Below are 22,483 nucleotides of genomic sequence, written 5' to 3' on the forward strand. Positions count from 1 at the left end.
GCCATACCAAAAGGAGGGCGGGTTCAGCAGATAGGGAGTTAGCCTGGGTCTGGATTCCTGTGTGACTTTGGGAAAGTCACTTAGTCTCTCTGTACTCTAAGTTCCCCATCTGTAAAATGGGAATAATAATACTTCCTTACCTTACAGGGCTGTTGTGAGGATAAATATACTTAAGTCTGCGAAGTGCTCAAATCCTACAGCAATAGGGCCATGAAAGTACCAGAGGTAGATACAGTAGATACGCAAAACAAATGTTGTGCTATATATTCTCGCCTACCTAAGTCAATTAACCACAAATATGCAAACAGAACTAAGCATATCAGTACAATAAAATGTGTTTTAATAAATATGGGCTGAGAAAAATCTTTTTTGGCCATACCTTTGATTTTGATTGTACACAAACTGGATAAAGGCTACAGCCTAAAATGGACAGCTTATTTTAAAAAGGCTTCTATGAAAAGGACAATCTAGAGCACTGTAAAAATGAAGATTTAAAAAAAAATCAAATGGGCTGTTTAGATGATTACTTTACAGAAAATAGACTCCTCAGATGCAGTTGGTATTAGTGTGAGTCTATGATGGGAATATGTTGCATCTAATTGTATCTTTTCCCTGGGCTCTCCCCCTTCATGCCTCTGCACTGGTAGATTTCGTTTGCTGACACTTAACAACCCTTATAAAAATGTAGCATTTAAAGGGAAGAAATCATCCCTGCAATCCTTTGTTCTGGGTATCTGTATTTTTTCTGATTAATAAATTAAGCTTTTGATCCTTCCAATTAGACAGTATCCAGTCATTACCTTGCCACATCTAGGGTCTGATTATGCAGCCACTGCATATGAATAGCTTCTATTGAAATCAGCAGGAATTGCTTTTACTAAACAGCTGAATAAATTGGGGCCTAATTCTTTCAGACAGCTGTCTATTGCAGCTTTCTCAGAAGCTTTAGACATTTGTTTGTATGGACACGAGGTTAGGTGAAATGTGTCTATGGTTTTACATGCTCTGCTAGATTGTGCCTCAGAATTCTGCAAGTTTTAAGAAAAACAGCAGGACAAGATTACATGGTTAAGTTAAGGTTGCCTGCATTGGATCCTAACTCCTCAGTATGTAACGTGTACTCAGACAGACTTAAAGCAAATGACTATATAGGAAATAAAGCAGACAACAGGACAAATCCATAAGGGCAAAATGTCAACCCCTAGCACAGAGAGAACTGAGATCTCAACCTGAGCTATGAAACTCTACATTTCTGCATCAGTTCAGATAAACACATGGCACTATTTATAGCACAGTCCTTTACTACAGTTCTATTAGCATATCCTTCATCTGAGGATCTACATGACTAACCAAAAGCAAAAGGCTTTTGTATTTTGTTTCCAAAAGGGAAATCCAGGATGAAGCTCGTGTTCTTTGGGATGAATTATAGACCCGCTGATAGTAGAAAACCAACCACTTATTCAGTAACATTTGTTAGCATTGCACAGGTCTATTTAGTTACAGCCACTGCCCCTCACCCAGTGATTCAGCTACCAAGTTCAGAACTTCAGAAGATCCAGAAAGAGTGCTTTTACTGTTGTTTTTAAATACACAAGCAGTAAATTTAACACATTTTGTGTCACTGGTGGTAGTTAATCATGACTGAGAAATAAAGGATAGAATTCTAGGAGATGGCTCTAAACTGATAAGTAGCACTAAGACTCCTATTAACAGATTAAAATCTGAATTGTGTGCTCAGTTACCTTCTTGTTTGTCCAGTGCTGTTATTTGGCCTGCTATGTTAATGTTCATATGAAGGTCAATAGCCTTTGACATACATAGAAGCTTGATAAACTTACAAAGCTTGCAAGGTCATCATTTTGGAATCTAGTATATACCATCCAGTCTCATGAACATGAAGACCAACTCTCCCATCCTCTTTTAGTCCTTAAAGTCTCCAGAGCAGGCAGGCATATAAGGTAGTCATGATCCTTTCATCTTGCTCTGTCAGTTGCAAGTAACTTAGTTTCTTCCAGGAGAGATTTCTCACAGATCTATATCTCCTACCATCTTCCAGATGGTAGCGGGCTTCTTAACAAGCTTCTTAATCTTTCTTTTCCCTTTGGGAATACATGTCAGTGTCATCTTGTCACATCTGTTTTCTCCAGGCTGATGATGTGCATTAGACATGTCACGTAATGCTTCTTCAAGAGCTTGCCAACCTACAGATATGTCGGCCTGTTTCAAACCTTCCAGATGGATTGTTGGTGCTTGCAGCAAGGTGCTTTGGAGTTATGTACTGTGCCTCTTGTAACAGCCCCTCTCCAACAGCAGAATAAAAGTAAGTATCGCTTTGTTCTGTGCAACTGCTTGTTCAGTCCAATTGTTTTCTTGGCTTGATCCATATCATTTAATGTACTCTCTCTCCTCTAAAGTCTTTCCATTCTAATAGCACAGGTTCCTTAGGCTTCCCAATCCTTCCATTACAGTGTCTAAGAAGAATTGCCTCCATCGGGAGGAAGATGAGTGGTTAAAGAATAGGGCTGGATGTCAGATGACCATTCCTGGCTCTGCCACAGGCATCCTGTGTGACCTTCAGCAACTTACTTAACCTCTTTGTGCCTCAGTTCCCCATCTGTGAATGGGGATAGTAGTATTTCCCAACTGAGAGGAGTTTTGAGAGGCTAAATGCATTAACAGTCTATCCAATGTCCGTGGAGTGATTTGAGATCCTTGCATTGGAAGGCACTAGAGCAGTAGTATCTTCTTCCTCATACCTAGCCTGTTAGTGTTTCAGTCCTAGCTGGAGATCTTGGATTTCTGTTTCTTTTTTTAAACTATATATAATTTTACTGTGTTTTGCAGATCTTTGACTTGAAACCACAACCTCCTTATCTTTATATTTAGTTTTATTGAGAGAAAAATTCAGCTTGGATGTTTCTCTGGTTTTCATTAATGTTCTGTTTCCTCCATCACTGTCACCTTTCCAGATAGGTTGATGGTAGGTGTGACGTTGTGCAGTCTATATAGCTTCAAAAGAAGCTAAAACTACACAAGGTGAAAATTGCCCAGAAAGACTGAACACTGGGTGCTGGGAAAGTTTCTGTTAACTAAGAAGCCCCTGAGCTGAGTGCATCTCAGTTTCAGTGAACTGCAGATGGGTGTGGCCCAACCTCTGTCTGTGCTGAAGCTGACTGAAGTGTCTAACTTAGCAAGACAGGAGTGGAGGCGTGCCTGTTCTGGCAGGAGGGGGTTCTCTGTGGTATCCCAGCTCGTTGAGTGATGGTCTCAAGGGAAGATAAATGGAAATTGATGTACAATTTGCCCGGGAAAAGCCTGACCTGGAAAAAGAAAAGGCTGCCCACCAGCCTGGACTTAAGAGACAAAGCAATTAAGACCCAGAAGCATGACCTGGCTGTAATGGAGTGGAAGAGGTGCACAGAGACATATATCCTGGAGCTGGAAGTTGGGGTCCTGATGACTGCTGCGGTGGGAACAAACCTCAAGGACTCTAGCTGGAAGCAAACCCAACCTGAGTGAAAGGGGGGGGATTTTGCTGGCCAGCGAAAGGTCTCTCATATCTGGTAGCTGTGAGCCTACAGCTGGATCAGGGTCTCTTTCCCTTTGGGGGTACACAGGAGTGTCTGCCCCATAGGAAAGCCCAAAAGCGAATTTTAGGTATACTGCCTCCGCCATGGTCAGTGTCCAAGTCTCTGGCAGTAAGTTCAGGAGGAGGGTGTGACGTTGTGCAGTCTATATGTTTTTATAAAAACATGATAATAAGTGAATATAATGTAACTGGGATAGTTTTAGAAAATATGGTAATAAGTGAATATAACGTAACTGGGATATGCTTCACGCAAAAGGTCTCTTGTAAGGTATCATTACAAAGCTTATAATCTACTGAGTGTGATCATCCGATTTGTATAAATGTACCACTCTTGTATCTAAAACTAGAAATATAAAATATAACTCTGAGGGCCTATTGTTATTATGTAAAGTGTGGGCCATTAATGATGGTTTGGAACCTTGATGACTCCCATTAACCAGGACCATTGTCTGCAGATGGCTGTGTTTACCTGTTAGTCTTCCTGTATATGTGTGTGCTGGCAAGTGGGTAATGAAGTCTTGCAGTGACATGTGATCATGTCACCTGACCTGGAATCCATCTTTAACCTGGTGCTTTTCCAGTGAGGGGGGAGTGAAAACCCAGAGGGACAAAGGGTTCCTGCCTTATGCAAAAGATATATAAAGGGGTGGAAGAGAACAGAGGGGGAGAGGAGCCATCATGAAGAATCCCCTAGCTACCACCTGAGCTGCAACAAGAGCTGTACCAGGGGAAAGAATTGTGCCCAGGCCTGGAAGGTGTCCAGTCTGAGAAAAAGCTTACTGAAGCATCTCTGAGGGTGAGATTATCTGTATTCAGTTTGATTAGACATAGATTTGCGCATTTTATTTTATTTTGCTTGGTGACCTACTTTGTTCTGTCTGTTACTACTTGGAACCACTTAAATCCTACTGTCTGTATTTAATAAAATCACTTTTTATTTAGTAATTTACTCTGAGTATGTATTAATACCTGGGGGAGCAAACAACTGTGCATATCTCTCTATCAGTGTTATAGAGGGCGAACAATTTATGAGTTTGCCCTGCATAAGCTTTATGCAGGGTAAAACGGATTTATTTGGGTTTAGACCCCATTGGGAGTTGGGCATCAGAGTGCTATAGACAAGCACACTTCTGTGAGCTGTTTTCAGGTAAACTTGCAGCTTTGGGGCAAGTGATTCAGACCCTGGGTCTGTGTTGGAGCAGATGGGAGAGTCTGGCTCAGCAAGACAGCATGCTGGAGTCCTGAGCTGGCAGGGAAAACAGGAACAGAAGTAGTCTTGATACATTAGGTGGCAGCTCCCAAGGGGGTTTCTGTGATCCAACCTGTCACAGTAGGGATCACTCATTTTCCCCACCACCCCACCAAAATGCAACCATCTCTGGGATTTGATTTGGCATTTGCTGAACAGCACAAAATAATATTGCACAATATACACTTGAAACTGCAGGGAAAATTTTAGATAGCCATTCTCCTGCCTTCCATCCCCTTGTGAAACTGACCTAATTTAAAGTGGCTAATTACATTCTGTCTATGTCAGGGGTAGGCAACCTATGGCACGTGTGTCGAAGGCGGCACACGAGCTGATTTTCAGTGGCACTCACACTGCCCGGATCCTGGCCACCGGTCCAGGGGGCTCTGCATTTTAATTTAATTTTAAATGAAGCTTCTTAAACATTTTAAAAACCTTATTTACTTTACATACAATAATAGTTTAGTTATATATTATAGACTTATAGAAAGAGACCTTCTAAAAATGTTAAAATGTATGACTGGCACGTGAAACCTTACATTAGAGTGAATAAATGATGACTCGGCACACCACTTCTGAAAGGTTGCTGACCCCTGGTCTATGTGATGGTGAATGAATGCTTGATGATATGGGAGTGTGTTATAAAGTTTGTATTGCCAGGAGTTTGTCTGAAATGACTGCATTACTCATGAGTGAGAGAACCCCTAGTAATTTATACTGTTTTTCCCCAAATGTGTGATGATAAAAGTATCATCACTTATTTTCTCTATGCTGCATCAGTCTTCCAGGCTTTGAATGGGTTGGGACTTGGCTATATTTGAAACCAATTTTATACTGAGGCACTGTTGCCTTCAGAGGCCACTTGTCTTTTAGGGAGTCTAACATCATGTCTTAGATCCCATAGGTGATTGAGGCTATAATGAGGAACTTGATCTGCTTTGACATCAGTCTTGGTCCATTTTTCCTCCACATTTAGAATCTCATCCTGCAGCCCTTACTCACATGAGTAATCTGATAAAGTTTGTGCAAGAAATTCGCTCCACCCACATAAAGCACAAGTATTCAGGCACCAATCAGTTAGGGTGTGGAGTGGCTGGGAAAGTGAAATCCACCCTTCAATCCAGGGCCAGGGTAAGGGTTGCTATGCTGGCCCCAGCTGTTGCTACTCCAGCCTATGAGCTGAAATAAAAGCCAGAGCCCTCTGTACCAGTTGCAGGGCTCATCAGATTTGTGATGTCCTTTTTGGTCTACCCTGAACCACTCCCAGCCATGACTGTAGCTTATGACTGTAGCCTGTGTAAAATCAGCATGGAAACTTTTTCCCTGGTGGAGGAATGGGTGGTGTGGATGCCCCTGCATGGCCACCCAGGCAGTTCCCATGAATGGCTTAGCTGATTCAGAGGGTCTTGCACTGATCCTCTGCGCCAGGGTGAACTTCACCCTAGGGGACTACAATCAAAAGTAAGGGATGCAGGACCTGGCCTGTGAACGCTTTTTCAGAGGTATCATTTAGCAAAATTTCAGCAGTGACTAATACGATGTTTGAGGCTGTTTTCAGTATTGATGGCTGAATAGTTCATTGTAGTTTAAAACTGTAAGATCCAACACTTCATTTCTAGGTTTGTGAGTCTGAATACAGAAGGGATCTCTGGGCTTTCAGACGAATACAGATTGGAGATCATCCTAAACACATCTGAACTTTCCTCCACTGAGTGCTCTCTTTCTCTCTGGGGCCATAGCTGTCGCATGCACATTTGGAATTTACGTAATGAGAAACCTAATGTATAACAAATTTATTTTCAAATCACGTGGAACTTCTTGCTCTGCTAGTTTTGATTGTCCCTCAGTTTGATTTATTTATCAGACATTTTAAAGGGCCAGCACTTTGTTTGTCCCCTCGTAGTTGAGGGAAAATGCAGGGATTTATGTTCCCTGTGTATTAGACCCTGTAGGAAACAAACTTTTGTGAATTCAGCTGAAGTTATTGTTTCGGGGATCTGTTTTTGTATCTCCAATGGTGTTACACCAAGGATTCACATGGCCCTTGTGCTTCCCTTTATGAATTAGCTCTGCCCTACATATAGACTCTAAGGGTATATCTACATTAGAACTGGAAAGTGTAATTTTCAGCTCAAGGAGACATACCTGTTTTAGCTATGATTGAGCTAGCATACTAAAAATAGGGTGACCAGATGTCCCGATTTTATCAGGACTGTCCCGATATTTGCTTATTTGTCCCGTGTCCCGACCTACCTTGGGTCAGGATGCGAATTGTCCTGATATTTTGCCTCTGCTCACAGGCGGAGCGGAGCCCGGAGGGGGCTCGCGCCCTCCCCCGCCCTGACTCCGCCCTCTCCTTCCCCCATTGGATCCCTCCCCAAATCCCCACCCTGGCCCCACGCCCCCAGCCCCGCCCCCTCACTGCCCCCTTGGATCCCTCCCCAAATCCCTGCCCTGACCCCACCTTTTCCCCAAGCATGCTGCTTCCTCCTCCTCCTCCCGCCTCCCTCCCAGGCTTGCGCTGATCAGCTGTATGGAAGCACTGGAGGGAGCGGGGAGGTGGAGACGGAGCAGAGGCATGCTGGTGAGGCATGCTGGAGCGGCGGGGCGGGGCGTGGAGCTCCGGCGGCCGTTTTTTTTTTTTCCCCTCCACTTCCGGCTTTTCTCTTTTTTTTTTTTTTTTTGCTCTGCTCCCCCCACGTCCCAATATTTCACCTGTGTGATCTGGTCATCCTATCTGCAGACCTGGGTTCTAGTCCCATGGATCCTTATGGGAAAAGACTGATGGATTAGGCTTTCTGAACCTATATAACTTATCCCTAAACATTCTTTCTCAGGGAAGCCTTGTGTGACAGGGTGTCCACCCACGCAAGGCCTGAAGGGGTTAAAGTGGCTAGGTGGGCTGATTAGCTGCCCTGGGTGCACCTGGAGGAAGAGCCAGGGAGCAGGGATTAATTAGAGATGAGGCTCAGCTGAACAGGAGGGGCCTGTATAAAGCCCAGGAGCTGAGTGTAGATAGGGCATGCAGGGAAGTAGTCTGAACCCATTCCCTAGGAGCAGGGAGTCTGGGCTGGTAAATCCAGTGAGGGAGGTCAGCCAGAAAAGTAAGAAAGGTTTGGGGGGAAAGGTAGTAAGGTCCAGGATGGAACAGGCCTTGGCTGTTGATTAAAGGGTCCCTGAGCAGGAACCTGGAGTAGAGGGTGGACCTGGGTTCCCCTACCAGCCACTGGGCAAGGGGCACAAACCAGGTAGGAGAGTAGACTACCTGGGACAGGTTGCCCCAAAATACTTTGATACTGTGGAAGGGGAGTGACGTGGCTGGAGAGCCAAGTCACAAAGTAGAAGCTGCAGCTCCTGGTCAGAGAGGATAATGGGTGGAAAGGCTGCCAGAGGAGTGGACAGCACCTAGAAGAAGCTAATCCTCAAAGCAGCCAACAAGAGGTGTCCCTAATAGCGAGTGGACCCTGTAACACCTTGTCAACAATCATACATGAACAACATGTTTTGATAATTTCACCTTGTTATCTCAAGATAGTAGCAAAGCTTCATGTGAGGCATTTTTTAAAAAAAGTTCTTTCTATTGACCACATAAAGAGTGATGTTGGTTCTTAGGGCATTCATGCTACTTTCACAATTGTTCTCTTTAGTTCTGGTGAATGGGGGTCAGACCTTGCACCACTGACACAAATGTGAGGTTTGCAATTGATTTCAATGGAGATATGATCAGACCCTTGGTGTAATGGAGTGCCCATTCCCCTTCAGAGCTGGAAAGCCAAATTGCATACAGTGTGCGAATTCAGCTTCTGCTCAATTTATAATTTCCATTAATTGTTTAAAGTGCTCCAATTTTTATACTGTCTTAAAAGGATCTTTGTTTACATTGATTGCCGAGGATAATATTTCTAACATCAGTAACCATGGTAATGAATAATTCTATTCTCAGAATCTATGCCAGCTGCACTAGTGCCTTGATAGTAGCACTCAGGCAGTTTGCTAACGAGAGACTTCTCCTTTACTGTAGAAGGACATTATTGCTGTCCCTAGATCAGCCTGCAGTTTCTTAAAGACACATTCCATTATTAATAATGCTTGGAATGATTTCAGAGTGGTAGCCATGTTAGTCTGTATCAGCAAAAACAACGAGGAGGCCTTGTGGCACCTTAGAGACCAACAAATTTATTTGGGCATAAGCTTTCATGGGCTAGAACCCACTTCATCAGATGCATGGAGTGAAAAATATAGGAGTGGGTATAAATACATGAAAGGATGGGGGTTGCTTTACCAAGTGTGAGGTCAGTCTAATGAGATAAATCAATTAACAGCAGGATACCAAGAGAGGAAAAATAACTTTTGAAGTGGTAAGAGAGGGGCCCCTTACAGACAATTGACAAGAAGGTGTGAGTAACAGTAGGGAGAAATTAGTAATGGGGAACTTAAGTTTAGGTCTTGTAATGACCCAACCACTCCCAGTCTTTATTCAGGCCTAATCTGATGGTATCCAGTTTGCAAATCAATTCTGGTTCTGCAGTTTCACTTTGGAGTCAATTATACAGCTGTCATAAGAACGGCCATACTGGGTCAGACCAAAGGTCCATCCAGTCCAGTATCCTGTCTACTGACAGTGGCCAATGCCAGGTGTCCCAGAGGGAGTGAACCTAACAGATAATGATCAAGTGATCTCTCTCCTACCATCCATCTCCACCCTCTGACAAACCAAGGCTAGGGACACATTTCCTTACCCATCCTGGCTAATAGCCATTAATGGACTTAACCTCCATGAATTTATGTGTAATTCTCTTTTAAACCCTGTTATAGTCCTAGCCTTCACATCTCCTCAGGCAAGGAGTTCCAGAGGTTGACTGTGCGCTGTGTGAAGAACTACTTCCTTTTATTTGTTTTAAACCTGCTGCCCATTAATTTCATTTGGTGGCCCCTAGTTCTTATATTATGGGAACAAGTACATAACTTTTCCTTATTCACTTTCTCCACACCACTCATGATTTTATATATCTCTATCATATCCCCCTTAGTTTCCTCTTTTCCAAGCTGAAAAGTCCTAGCCTCTTTAATCTCTCCTCATATGGGACCCGTTCCAAACCCCTAATCATTTTACTTGCCTTCTCTGAACCTTTTCTAATGCCAGTATATCTTTTTTGAGATGAGGAGACCACATTTGTACACAGTATTCAAGATGTGGGCATACCATGGATTTATATAAGGGCAATAAGATATTCTCCATCTTATTCTCTATCCCTTTGTTAATGATTCCTAACATCCCGTTTGCTTTTTTGACTGCTGCTGCACACTCCGTGGATGTCTTCAGAGAACTATGACTCCAAGATCTCTTCCCTGATTAGTTGTAGCTAAATTAGCCCCCATCATATTGTATGTATAGTTGGGGTTATTTTTTCCAATGTGCATTACTTTACATTTATCCACATTAAATTTCATTTGCCATTTTGTTGCCCAATCACTTAGTTTTGTGAGATCTTTTTGAAGTTCTTCACAGTCTGCTTTGGTCTTTACTATCTTGAGCGGTTTAGTATCATCTGCAAAGTTTGCCACCTCACTGTTTACCCCTTTCTCCAGATCATTTATGAATAAGTTGAATAGGATTGGTCCTAGGACTGACCCTGGGGAACATCACTAGTTACCCCTCTCCATTCTGAAAATTTACCATTTCTTCCTACCCTTTGTTCCCTGTCTTTTTTAACCAGTTCTCAATCCATGAAAGGATCTTCCCTTTTATCCCATGACAACTTAATTTACGTAAGAGCCTTTGGTGAGGGACCTTGTCAAAGGCTTTCTGGAAATCTAAGTACACTATGTCCACTGGATCCCCTTTTCCACATGTTTGTTGACCCTTTCAAAGAACTCTAATAAATTAGTAAGACATGATTTCCCTTTACAGAAACCATGTTGACTTTTGCCCAACAATTTAGGTTCTTCTATGTGTCTGACAATGTTATTCTTTACTATTGTTTCAACTAATTTGCCCGGTACTGACGTTAGACTTACCGGTCTGTAATTGCTGGGATCACCTCTAGAGCCCTTTTTAAATACTGGCGTTACATTAGCGATCTTCCAGTCATTGGGTACAGAAGCCGATTTAAAGGACAGGTTACAAACCATAGTTAATAGTTCCGCAATTTCACATTTGAGTTCTTTCAGAACTCTTGGGTGAATGCCATATGGTCCCGGTGACTTGTTACTGTTAAGTTTTTCAATTAATTCCAAAATCTCCTCTAGTGACACTTCAATTTGTGACAATTCCTCAGATTTGTCACCTACAAAGGACTGCTCAGGTTTGGGAATCTCCCTAACATCCTCAGCCAAGAAGCCTGAAGCAAAGAATTAATTTAGTTTCTCCGCAATGACTTTATCGTCTTTAAGTGCTCCTTTTGTATATCTATTTAAGTGTTCATTTTGTATTTGTATTTTGTATCCATATTTCTACTTTAAAATTATAATAAACTGTTTTTGAAGACTTTTAAGGTAAGTAGTAATCTCTCTCATACCTCCCCACCAAAATAAGGGCAAGCCTGGGTCACTTCAGAGCATGTGTTTGTCATACAAAATAGTATCACCCAGTAAACCTATTTATTCAGCAACTAGTTGCTTTTTTCACTGGAAAAAGAAGTTTACTTGAAATTTATAAAGTTAATCTTTTAAAATAAAGAACCATTTTGAAATATATTTTAATTACGCCATGTAGGAATTGTGTTGCTTCTGGATTTTAACTTATCAGATCAAAATATTATTTCTACATCTATATATGAACATGATTAAAAGATGCAGAAATAATATTGTGGTGTTTATACATATTGCACACAATATATAAAAAATATGGATAATTCACCTACTGCTTCTCTGATGTCTGGTAAAGAAGGAATTGTATTCTAGTGATTATCCTTTAGGGTTGGGAGTCAGGAAACTTTGACATTGATTACTATAGGACCTTGTGCAGGCAGATTCAAGTGTTGCCCTTCAGTTTTCCCCAGACCCACCCTACAGTCTTACTCCAGTGTTTGCTGTGACCAATGGAAGGTGTTGGGGAAGAGCTAAATCATAATTGACATTCTATAGATCTTGGTCTCTGAGCACAAATTCAAACTCTCCTTAGTTGACTTCTCATGTCTTCCCTGATGCTATATAGGTAAAATGTCTGTAATAGAGCTGGAATTTTTGCCTGGGCAGGCTGCATTTTTGACCCAGACTATTTAAGATGTTTCCCTCATAAGAATGGTCTCTCATAAGTGTCACTGTACTTAGATTAGCACATAACTGTGGTGACTAAGTGGTATCTCATTAATGATCTGGAGGATGGCGTGCACTGCACCCTCAGTAAGTTTGCAGATGACACTAAACTGGGAGGAGTGGTAGATATGCTGGAGGGTAGGGATAGCATACAGAGGGACCTAGACAAATTAGAGGATTGGGCCAAAAGAAACCTGATGAGGTTCAACAAGGACAAGTGCAGAGTCCTGCACTTAGGATGGAAGAATCCCATGCACTGCTACAGACTAGAGACCAAATGGCTAGGCAGCAGTTCTGCAGAAAAGGACCTAGGGGTTACATTGGATGAGAAGCTGGATATGAGTCGACAGTGTGCCCTTGTTGCTAAGAAGGCTAACTGCATTTTGGGCTGTATAAGTAGGAACACTGCCAGCAGATCGAGGAATGTGATCATTCCCCTCTATTTGACATTGGTGAGGCCTCATCTGGAGAACTGTGTCCAGTTTTGGGCCCCACACCACAAGAAGGATGTAGAAAAATTGGAAAGAGTCCAGTGGAGGGCAACAAAAATGATTAGGGGGCTGGAGCACATGACTTATGAGGAGAGGCTGAGGGAACTGGGATTGTTTAGTCTGCAGAAGAGAAGAATGAGGGGGGATTGGATACCTACTTTCAACTACCTGAAAGGGAGTTCCAAAGAGGATGGATCTAGACTGTTCTCGGTGCTAGCAGATGACAGAACAAGGAGTAATGGTCTCAAGTTGCAGTGGGGGAGGTTTAGGTTGGATATTAGGAAAAACTTTTTCCACTAGGAGGGTGGTGAAGCACTGGAATGGGTTACCTAGGGAGGTGGTAGAACCTCCTTCCTTAGAGGTTTTTAAGGTCAGGCTTGACAAAGCCCTGGCTGGGATGATTTAGTTGGGGATTGGTTATGCAAACTAGACACAATCAACAAAGGATTGAATAAGGACTGGGAATGGCTGAGCCATTACAAACATTGAATCTATCTCCCCTTGTAAGTATTCTCACACTTCTTATCAAACTGTCTGTACTGGGCTATCTTGATTATCACTTCAAAAGTTTTTTTTCTCTTATTTAATTGGTCTCTCAGAGTTGGTAAGACAACTCCCACCTGTTTATGCTCTCTGTATGTGTGTATATATATATATCCTCAATATTTATTCCACTCTGTATGCATCCGAAGAAGTGGGCTGTAGTCCACGAAAGCTTATGCTCTAATAAATTTGTTAGTCTCTAAGGTGCCACAAGTACTCCTGTTCTTTTTATGATCTGTTGGCAACTGATGACTTCTGAATAGTGACCACTGGTACCTTTGCTCCCAGAATATTATTTATTATTGTCAGCACCTAACAAATATTACTAATAATGCTTGGCACTGGATAAGACATATCCAGATATATGCTGTCCAGATACAGGCTAATGTAAACAATACAAAATGAATGAATTCAATGGGCTTACATAAATAAGGACCACAGGATCAGGTCCATTATCAGCAGAGAGATGTCCTGCAGTGTCTTCAGGGAGACAATAACAATCCCAGCTCTGTTGTTCAGAGCAGACTCCTTAAGGAAGGATTTCTGGAGCAGATTGTTAAATTAATCACAGGGATTCAGAAATGCTCTGCCACAAGGGCTTATAACAGTGTGTATATTCAAAGCTGTGTGTCGTGGGTCAGAGAGAAAGAGGAAGATGCATTGACTGACATTACAATGCAAGGACTTAATTTTTTTCATATATCCAAGTGAAAGAAGGGCAGCCTCTCCTACTTGTAAGTGCTTTGATGCTCTAATTAATGTGCCCTGAAGTTAGTAGGCTGAATTCTCCCCACTGCTGCCTTGAGTGGAGATCACAGACTGAATATGGGCCATAGTCCCTGGTGTCAGAAGGAGCTGGTTGCACAGAAGCAATTCTAACTCACTAGAAGCTCAGAAGTAGTGGAACTCTGCTCTTCCATGCTGTGTCGCACAGAATGGCCCCCCATGCACCCTACCTCCCCTTACACGGGGGATAGCGAGGGTGGCTAGCACAGGAATTGGCCATGTAGCTTCCACTATCTTGAAATTTGATGAATGGCTGTTGTACGCAGGGGAAATTCTCCATAGAGGCTAGCTTAAGTGACCTTAACAAACCAGAGAATCTGGCTCTGTGTGTGTGGGGTAAGAATATTGTTTGCTTGCTAAGAGCAGCTGGAAGCTTTGCCATTTAAATTGTGCAATTGCTTTATGCTGCTGGTCATGGGTGGCTGAGTCCCATCTCCTCAAGGTGCCTGAGCCCTGGTTGAACATAAACCCCCGGGACTAGGACTTGATGCTGCAGGTAGAACAAAACTTCAGTTGCCTGTTATACTTTCTCTTTTAGGCCTGGGGAGGGACAAGGATAGCAGTAAGCAGTGTCACCCCCACTTAGGGTGACCAGATGTCCCGCTTTTATAGGGACAGTCCTGATATTTGAGGCTTTGCTTTATAAAGGCCCATATTATCCCCCATCCCTTATCTTGATTTTTCATACTTGCTATCTGGTCACCCTACCCCCAACTCTCACTGGGAGGCTTATTTCAGCAAATCTTAGAACAGACAGTTGGTGTTGGAATAACTATTCATTCATTTAGGCATTAGGCCCAAGGAAGCAGACTAAGGCCTTGGCTACACTTACCAGGTAGTTCGACGGCTGGAAATCGAAGTTCTGGGTTCGACTTATCGCGTCTAGTCTGGACGCGATAAGTCGAACTCGGAAGTGCTCGCCGTCGACTGCGGTACTCCAGCTCGGCGAGAGGAGTACCGCGGAGTCGACGGGGGAGCCTGCCTGCCGCGTGTGGACCAAGGTAAGTTCGAACTAAGGTACTTCGACTTCAGCTACGTTATTCACGTAGCTGAAGTTGCGTACCTTAGTTCGAATTGGGGGGGGGGTAGTGTAGACCAAGCCTAATACTTGTTATCCAAGACCTATGACAAGGGTATGTGAAGAACACAGCCCTCGGGACAAGAAGCTGGATTTTAAAGAAAACACGAAGACCAGTTTGCTCTGCATTTCTAAGTGTGACCCCTTGGGTTGAATCCTGTACTTGGTGCCTCACACCTTAAACAAGCAGGGACTGACACTTGGGCTGGATGAACAGGGAAAGAAAAAACAGGAACTTCTTTCTGAACCTGAACTCCAACCCCCCTGAAGGTTCCCTGGCCTCTCCTGACAGCCCTGCAGAAACTGAGCCAAATCCTGCTCTGACTTCTGCTTCATGCAACCTCCCTGAAGTCAACATGTGGCTAGAATATTAACTTGGGGGGAGGAGGAAGGAGAGAGAAGGTGCTGTCCTTCCAGACTGAGGAGGTACAGTTTCTGCTTTCACTTACCTTGGTGTAAATCTAGAATAAATCTCAACTTAAATGGAAAAAGAACAGGAGTACTTGTGGCACCTTAGAGACTAACAAATTTATTAGAGCATAAGCTTTCGTGGACGAAAACTTATGCTCTAATAAATTTGTTAGTCTCTAAGGTGCCACAAGTACTCCTGTTCTTTTTGCGGATACAGACTAACACGGCTGTTACTCTGAAACTTCAATGGAGTTGCCCTTGATTTATGCTGCTAGGAAAGCAGTACTTGGTCTAGCAAGTTGTTGCAGTAATGCAGGACAAGTGTACAGGGAGGTTACATGAGAAGAAAAAACAAAGCCTTCATGAAAAGTGTAGTTTTTAACTGAATCTCTGCTAGGCCTTGGGTCCCACAATGAGGCCACTGTTTCTTTGTTTATATAGGTTTGTTGACTTTAGTTTGAATGATTCCTTTTTTAAAGAATCCCGGGCTCAGTTTTAGACAATTAATTGCAGTATAAATGTTCTCTGTCCCTGTGTATGGGTGTTCTTTTCTGGCCCATTGGATTTTTAGCAAAGGGAACTGAACCCAAAAGGGTTGAAATATTTGTCATTTCAGAGACAATCCCAGAATCTGCACTCCCCCCCCCCCCTCGACTGTAGTGCTGCTCATTAGAAACAATTAAACTCTAGTGCTCTCATCTGTTAGTTCACTCCACTGTCATGTGCCCAGTCAGCTGTGAAGAGGCAGCCAGGCATCACAGGCTGACCATCTCTTCAAATGTTTCTCCATTTCCCCTTCGCACAGGGTTTTAAATACACAAGTGCATGAACACAGTATATTTATGACACTCGCATCTAAATGCAACAAAACCCTTCTTTGAACACCATTCTCACAAGATAAAGGGTATCTGGGCGCCTTCTGCTGCCTTTGAAAATTAGTCTTGTGATCTAATTAGTATTGGATTTTCAAGTGAGAGGAAAATCGTATTCATGGGTGTCTGAGTGCTTTGAGAGGACCAGCTCTGCTAGGGAGGATGATGAGGAGTCAGAGCCCTGCCCTAAATTTTCTCCAATAAGTGTTTTTCTTGTCAGCAAAGCAACTTGAAAACACAGTTTTAAAACATTGGCACATTCTCTCTAGTGGCTTCTCTTTGAATATCGGATGCTGTCATTAACCAGTGCGATTGCTGAAACACATTGGGGAGTGATGGGGCATCACTCAGCCAGCTCAGGTTCTATTTTTCCATACCCTTCAGCCATGCTCATTATATGAACCTTTGTAAAAACCTGTTTTCCCCCCTTCTCCCCCATCTGAAATCTGGATTAAGGATTTCATGAATAGTGTGTGTGTCTGTCTCTCTATATAATTAATTTGAAAATGCTCTATGTATTTCAATGGTTTCCAACCTGTGGGCTGTGCACCACAGGGGAGTTGCTAGCAGATGTCTAGGATGGCTAAGCTTGCTCAGTTCCCTGTCTCTCATCCTCATGAAGTAGATTTGCTTAACCCTTTGTAACCAGGTCCACACTGTGACAGAATACACCCCTGTATTCACCCCCTACACTCTTGTAGTAATCTCCGTACAAAGAATGCCTTCTAAGGTATCCTTTGAAAACACACACATTTACTGGTGAGTGTTGTCTTTAGTAAAATGAATGTGGCAATGTTGTATGTGAAGTTAAGATTCCACTGTAGGCTCTTAACACATGTTCCAAACCCCACACAGCCTTGCCCAGGCAGAAGCCAGGTCTGTCCTAAGCAAAGGAAAGAATGTATACTTGCCTTTAATCTGAATTTAAGTAGTAAACAGTCATCAAGCCAGAAGGGAAGACAAAGGAAGTTCAAAGAGATGTGGGGAAAAACATCAGGGACTATCCTTCCATGTAGACTTTGTCTCCTGGGTCTCAGCTGGAAATGTTTCTCAAGGGGGAGACTGAAACTATAAAAAAAGAGGGACAAACCACCCAAGGGACCCCTCTCTCCCCCTGCCCATTGCATTCACTGAACCTGAGAATATAAAAATAAACAGCTATTGGACTGGGGGCAGTCCTGACCTGAAAGCTTGTTCAGTAATCTGCTAGAGCATGTGGCAAGTTGTATTTTTTGGGGATAGCTACTATACGTATTTTATCTTGTAAAAATTTGACATTTATGCCTCATTACTTATACACATTTAAAATCTCTTTATAGTTAATTTGTTTTACTGTTTTATCTAATCCAATATGTCTAAATTGAAGTGTCTGGGTACTCATTAAAGGAATCATACACCAGCTCATTATGTTAAAGGAATTACAGACTTAATATATTTTGTCCTGTCTAGGAGACCCACTAAATCAACCGCCAATGCATCGATCACCGCATGTTGAACCCCCAGTAAGCATAGACAAGCCCTTACATGCTGGAGGATGTTTGGTGAGCAGTCCAGGTTGGAGATTACAGCAGCAAAGCAGTATAAAGGGCACCCCAGGTTACAGGGCAGAGATGACACAGCCCCCCTGTAATCAGGTGCAGATTCACCCAGCAGTGCCGCCTGCTGGTAGTCTCAGGAATTAGTATCCAGCCTCTAGAGCACCTTCTGCAGGCCAGGTGTCCCACCTGTTGTTGGCCCCTGTGTCCCTCCTGGACCCCAGTGCCCTTGGCTTGGGTGCTGCCTCCCCCACAGTCATAGCTACTGCCAGTTACCATCTAGCCCCATGCCCTGAGCAGACTGCAGTCCATCATCACAGGCAAAAGGGGTTTTGGCTGGCTGCCTTTACCCACCCTCAGGTTGCCCCTCTGCAACCCCAATACCTATGTGGGCCTAGGACCAGGCCCTGCAGCCTAGGATGTTGCTGGCCTAGGGCTTCCTAGCCTCTAAGGCCTTTCCCCAGCCCTGCCTCACTCTAGGTCCCTGGGTGAGTTGCCAGCGCCTTGCCTTGCCCCCCTCCTCTCATATCAGAATGAGACTCCTGAGTTTCTGGCTGCCCTGGCCTTCTTATAAGGCCTAGTTGCTCAGTTTGGGGCATGGCCCCAGCTGCAGCCACTTCCGCCAATCAGCCAGGGTTTTGCTCCCTTCCCTAGCCCTGTGCAGGGCTTTTCTAACCCCTTCAGGGCTGGAGCAGGTGTTCACCCGCTACACCCCCACTAGTCTAGATTGTGCCCTAGTTTGTCACACCTACTCAGAGGCCATAAGTGTCCCCCAAGACATTACACTGATTCCTGCAACAACTGCTGCCAGAACTGACTCCTTTAAATCACCATGGGAACCAGCACAAAGTGTTTTAGGGAACACCCGAGGAGGACCAGGTGGGAAAAGGCTGAATCCATATTCCCAGACTGAAAAAGGCTGAGAATAACATCATGTTAAGATGTCTCTGTAAAGCTTCACACCGTATGCCTGGCTAGAGATCCAGGTAAGCAGGGAGTAAATATGACCACCACTATACTGCTCTGTTGGCAGTGACATGCTGTTTCAACACTTACTCTTTCCCTTGGGATTTCCTAGTGCTTCCTATTGTCCCTAGGCTAGTCTGTCTTTCAACCCATAAATTCTTCACGGCAGGGGCTGTCTTGTGTGCTCAACCAGTAATACATAGTAGTAGTCACCAAAAGGGTTAACAGTCTAAAAAGAACTGTGTTGTGTACAGAAACCCCACAGAAGAAACCGAGAGCAGGTTTCTCCAGTCTGCTAAAATCACTCAGCAGAGTGGCATTACAATGGCTGGAGACGGCCAGTGGAGAATTTTCTTTGGTGCAGTGGAGCAGTCTGCCCAAACAGAGCTCCTTTGGATGCAGCTCTTTGAATTTCTGTGACAGCCACCCCTCAGGTTCCTGGCACAAAGGGAGGAAGGGGGCATGAGGGGTGTCCTGGGGGTGGTGTGTGGACAGAACAAGGGGGAAAAGAGGGCACAGTGGAGTGGAGCTTTACCATACACATTCTCCACTGGAGAAATGTCCCTAAGGAACCTTACTCTAGTGGCATAAACTAGAGCATCTCCTGGGCAACTCTATTTGTCCCAGGACTGTGTGACTGATAATCTGGATCTTTGACAGGGTTTTCAAATCAATCCAATTTTCTCAGCTTTAACCCCATCACTCTTGAGACCTCCTTTCTTGTGGTAGAAACAGACAGAATTTGCTTTGCAGCACGTTGACACCTTTCCACAACTCCTTCACGGCTGCTGCTTGATGCAGCTTCTGTACGTTGGTCAAAGGTACCTTTGAAGAGGTACTAATCCAGTTTCAGGGGTTGGCCAGAGTAGATGGAGTACTGGACTAGTACTCAAGAGACTTGGCTTCTATTCTTAGCTCTGCCACTGAGTAACTGGATGACCTTGGGCAAGTCACTTCACTTCCATGTGCCTCAGTATCCCCATCTATAAAATGAGGATAATGAGGCTTGCCTCTTCTTTTTTTTTTGGTCAAACACTTCTAGATTTATGGTTGAAAAGTGCTATATAAGATCTAGGTATTCTTACTACTTTTGCTCAGTGTACCTCGTCTGGCACCAAAATGGTTACCTAGAGGAATTTGTAAAGTGCTTTCGAAGTACAGGTGCTGAGTGAGTTTCTTCTATACAGGGCCGGCTCCAGGCACCAGCTTACCAAGCAGGTGCTTGGGGCGGCCACTTCTGAGAGGAGCGGCACGTCCAGCTGTTCGGCGGCAATTCAGCGGACGGTCCCTCACTCCTGCTCGGAGCGAAGGACTGCCCGCCGAATTGCCGCGGCAGATCGCGATCGCGGCTTTTTGTTTTCGTTTGGCTGCTTGGGGCGGCCAAAACCCTGGAGCTGGCCCTGCTTCTATAGCACTTCCTTCCTCCACTAGTGTAGGCTGAGACTAGACATTTTTCTTTTTGGAGTTCTTTAGCCAACAAGCCAAACCAATACCCAGTGCAGTAGTTAATATAAAGGTAGCAGAAACATGGCAGTGCTTAGATGTCTTTTGTGTTCAGGACTGGAAATTAATATTTTATCCCAATTTATGCAGAATATTGAACTGTGATCTGATAGAGGTGTGGGTGAACGAATCTGGATGATAAAAGAATCCACCTGACTCTTCACCCAGAACTTGATCCAAACTGAGCTGTTTTGAAGTTATCCTAATTGCTTTTTGTTTTTATTTGCTGTTGAAGGGTGATGTGCAATGATTCATGATGCTTCCCAACGGTCTGTTGACATTTGGGATCAGAAGGATGAACTCAACGGTATGATGTGCCAAATGTCAGGAACTCAGCTGCCTCTGTGCTTGGTTGCTTATTAACCCAATGAGCTCAGCTGGGCCGAATAAACTCACTAAGTGATTGGTCAGAAGAGCCAAGAGATCATCATTTAAGATCTGCTGCAACAGCACTGTGGCTGCTCAATGTTCCATGCCTGCAGCTGTGCTAATCTGCTTCCTGTCAAGCCTTGGCTCTCCCATAGCCTGCTCCATGCCAGCCTAGTCCCTGCCTACTTCTGAACTCCTGCCTTCCTGGCCACTCCTCCAGTCCTGTCCTCTCATTTTGCCCTGACTACTAGGCCAGACTCCTGCTCTGATCTCTAGGTCACACCACCTACACCTAGGTGTGTGACATCAAATACCTGCTGTGTTGCTTCCTGTTTGCTGTCTGTGGACCTTTTGGGGTAGGGGCCTTTTGGGGTAGGGGCCCGGGCAGAGACAGATGTATCCTGGAGGTGAATGCCTGGCTACGAAGATGCTGTCGCCAGGAGGGCTTTGGCTTCCTCAACCATAGGATGCTTTTCGAGGAAGGACTGCTAGGCAGAGATGGCATTCACCTTTCGAGGAGGGGAAAGACCCTATTTGGACACAGACTGGCTAACCTAATGAGGAGGGCTTTAAACTAGGTTTGACGGGGACAGGTGAGCAAAGCCCACAGATAAGTGGGGAACATGGAGACCTGGGAGATGGGTCGTAAATGAGAGGGAGTATGGGCTATATTGGCAGAGAGAAAGGAGGGTCAGGACAAAACTGGGAGGCAAGATCAAACCAGTATCTTAGATGCCTTTATACAAATGCGAGAAGTATAGGTAATAAGTAGGAAGAACTGGAAGTGCTAATAAATAAATACAACTATGACATTGTTGGCATCACTGAAACTTGGTGGGATAATACACATGATTGGAATGTTGGTGTGGATGGGTACAGCTTGCTCAGGAATGATAGATGGGGGGGAAAAGGGGAGGAGGTGTTGCCTTGTATATTAAAAATGTACACACTTGGACTGAGTTGGAGATGGACATAGGAGACGGAAGTGTTGAGAGTCTCCGGGTTAGGCTAAAAGGAGTAAAAAACGAGGGTGATGTCATGCTAGGAGTCTACTACAGGCCACCTAACCAGGTGGATGAGGCTTTTTAAACAACTAACAAAATCATCCAAAGCCCAAGATTTGGTGATGATGGGGGACTTCAACTATCCAAATATATGTTGAGAAAATAACACAGCGGGGCACAGACTATCCAACAAGTTCTTGGACTGCATTGCAGACAACTTTTTATTTCAGAAGGTTGAAAAAGCTACTAGGGTGGAAGCTGTTCTAGACTTGATTTTTAACAAATAGGGAGGAACTCATTGAGAATTTGAAAGTAGAAGGCAGCTTGGGTGAAAGTGATCATGAAATCATAGGTTTCAGAGTAACAGCCGTGTTAGTCTGTATCTGCAAAAAGAAGAACAGGAGTACTTGTGGCACCTTAAAATTTGTTAGTCTCTAAGGTGCCACAAGTACTCCTGTTCTTCTTTTTTCATGAAATCATAGAGTTTGCAATCCTAAGGAAGGGTAGAAGGGAGAAAAGCAAAATAGAGACAATAGATTTCAGGAAGGCGGATTTTGGTAAGCTCAGAGAGCTGATAAGTAAGGTCCCATGGGAATCAAGACTGAGGGGGAAAAACAACTGAGGAGATTTGGCAGTTTTTTAAAGGGACACTATTAAGGGCCCAAAAGCAAGCTATTCCGCTGGTTAGGAAAGATAGAAAATGTGGCAAAAGACCACCTTGGCTTAACCACGAGATCTTGCATGATCTAAAAAATAAAAAGGAGTCATATAAAAAATGGAAACTAGGACAGATTACAAAGGATGAATATAGGCAAACAACACAGGAATGC

Source organism: Malaclemys terrapin, chromosome 1 (assembly GCF_027887155.1).
Source record: "Malaclemys terrapin pileata isolate rMalTer1 chromosome 1, rMalTer1.hap1, whole genome shotgun sequence".
In the NCBI taxonomy this organism is placed as follows: Eukaryota; Metazoa; Chordata; order Testudines; family Emydidae; genus Malaclemys; species Malaclemys terrapin.